Genomic DNA, 2,837 nt, shown 5'->3' with positions numbered 1-2,837 from the left:
CCTCTTGTTTTGCGATGAACTTGTGATTATTATATTATACTATATATTATATTTATATCGGAATGTATTTCTGTTCAACCAATTAGTCATTTTGAGTTTGGTTTGTTCCTTTGTCTCATCCTTGTAAAAGATTTTCCTTCAATTGTCAAAGTAAAAGCATCAATTTCAAACATTAATGGCGTTGAATAAGAGATTAAACACAATTCAAAATCAGCTTCTCAGGATTAATGTCCAACCAAAGAGCAGTTTCCATTTTTTTTTATTGTTCCATGGATTGAATCGATTAAAAATCTATTCAGCTAAGAATTATTTTTTACAATTTTAATTGGACTTGATCAACCTTAATTCCAATTTAACCATTTGACTATTATTGACCACGTTTTCAATCTTGATGGATTAAGAAGTATGACTTGACAACTAATTAAGACTTGAACTTTCAAATATGTTCATCCAAAGGTTTTGGTTCTTATAAGAACTTTGAATGCATAAAAACGTTCGATTGCTGCAAATTAAAATCGGTTGGCTGTTGCCTGAAATTTTGAGATTTAACTTTCCAACAAAGTTGGAAGCATGTTTAGATTCAGCTGGATCTATCCACTTAATATCATTTCCATGTGACAGAGAAGCTTCCACCTGGACTTAGATTTCATAGACCACGTGAATTTAATTAAATGCATTATTTTTTTAAAAAAAGTAAATTCGGTAGATTCTGACAAAATCTCAATAATTGAGAAAATAAGATTGTCTCTTCCTAATTTTAGAAGACAATCTCAATAATTGTTGGAAACACCAGTGTCAATTAATATGCTCCACATGGTATGTTTTTTCTAAAACTGAAATTAATTAATTCATTTTTTTGTAATAATACATTCTTGTGTTCATTTTATTCATTTAATTGGATTGGGATACACATCATTTGGGTTAATAATATATAAGTATTTATTTGTTTATTTTTTTGGAGTGTAATGCCCTCCACACACTAAATAAAACAAATCTTATCTCTGTGAAAATATACCAACAAAATAAATGAAAGTAGTGTTTGTGGTGCTCGATTCTTCCATGCAAAATAACAAAATTAATTATGAAACTTCATAATATTTCTAGATAAATACATATAAATTGATTTTAATTTTCTGAAATAAGTTTCCATGCAAAATAACAAAAAAAAAAAAAAGAAATCTTAAGAAAATATTCTTCAACATACTGTTCCTGGGCTCTTCCATTTGCTGGATGACTGGTGATCATACTTAATTGTCTTTTGGATTGTGTACAAATAAAAAAAACATTTTTTTTTTTTACCAATTATGCATTATATGGATTTCACAAATGATTTTTTAGAATTGTGTTTGGTAATAAAAAAATCCATTATTTGCTCCTTTTTTAAAATTTTTTTTAGGGTTTTATAATAGTGTCTGTTCTTATTTTTATCAAGGTCAAGCATAGTTTCAACTTCAAAAGGAAAAGAATAATGCTAAATATTTAATTATTTTTAAAAACAAATAATCTCACGACAATGAATCACAGTGATTTACATCAATCGTTCTCAATAATTGCAATGAACAGAGCATAATAATAGAGCCTAATTATGGCATGCTCCAATTATTGAACTAGGTCTTCTCACTAACCCTTTTCTAATTATTAGACATGTTTGTTCTTTAGAAAACATCTCGCTTAAGGTCAATAATTTGGTCTAGAAGGTTTTTCTACAATAAGAAAAGTAAGAATCACAATGAGTTATAATAAATAAATAAAATCAATTAATTAAAAACTTTAAATAATTTTATCATTAGTTGTTAATTACTATAATACTATATTACTTGAATATATTATTCTTATATGTCTCGGATATCACAACAAACGTGATCAATTTTAATAGATCATAATTTATTTTAAAAGTAATTGACTAGTTCAATCCAACAATATCAACACAAGTGTTTGGATATATTCATATTTTTCTTGAATTAGTTTCGTTTCACTTTCTTTCTTTCTTTCTTTCAATTAATTATAAAGAAAAAATGGTAATTCAAAATGGACAGCGAACTAATTTAGATCAAGAAATTAAATAGTTGCGTGTAATGGTCGATCGTCTTGGCTTAATCAAAAGTCTCCCAAATTATTTTCCTTCGTGTAGACGATTTACCCCGCACATACACACGTACACGACTTAATATCATCATTTGTTTTTTTTTTTTAATTATTTTTCTTCATATTTCTATTTCATATTTGATATGCTAAGTACCTAATTTTTTTTTATTTAAAGATTTGTGTGTTTTTAATAATATAACACAATCTCTAAAATTTAGATAAAATCTTAAATAACTTAATTGCAAGTAAAAAAAAATAAACAATTATTTTTTTGATTTATTTTTTTTATGTTTAATATTATAATTCAACCCTTAAATTTAAAATATAAAATCTTATTAGCACAGCCGAGAACTTAAAAAAATAAATAAAAAAAATTTATTCAAGACATGCCAGATCATCATAGGCATCTTGAACCTATGAGGGATGTCCACGTGCTACACTCAAGGAGGTATAATAATAATTGATCTGGTGATACAAGGGGGCCCCCGTCCTACAGAAACTCCTGAGCCACGTAGGAGATCAAAGTCAACGGTCAACGCCGTGAGTATCCAGCTGAGCGGACGCGTGTGTCCGATTTTGCATTATAGCTCGACCTGATGCCGAGCTTCCGACGCTTAAAAGACTTAAGCATGACTCTAGCAGGGAGGAACGAGGGCCGAGCGACCCCTCGCTCGGTCGAACGGGGAACGCAGCCTCGGCCTGGCAGATATAGTTTCTTCGCTCGACAAAACGGAGTCGGGACAATAAGATGA

The sequence above is a fragment of the Zingiber officinale genome, chromosome 5A, assembly GCF_018446385.1.
Source record: "Zingiber officinale cultivar Zhangliang chromosome 5A, Zo_v1.1, whole genome shotgun sequence".
NCBI classification, from domain to species: Eukaryota; Viridiplantae; Streptophyta; class Magnoliopsida; order Zingiberales; family Zingiberaceae; genus Zingiber; species Zingiber officinale.
The sequence above is the reverse complement of the archived record's forward strand: the minus strand, read 5'-3'. Positions refer to the sequence as shown.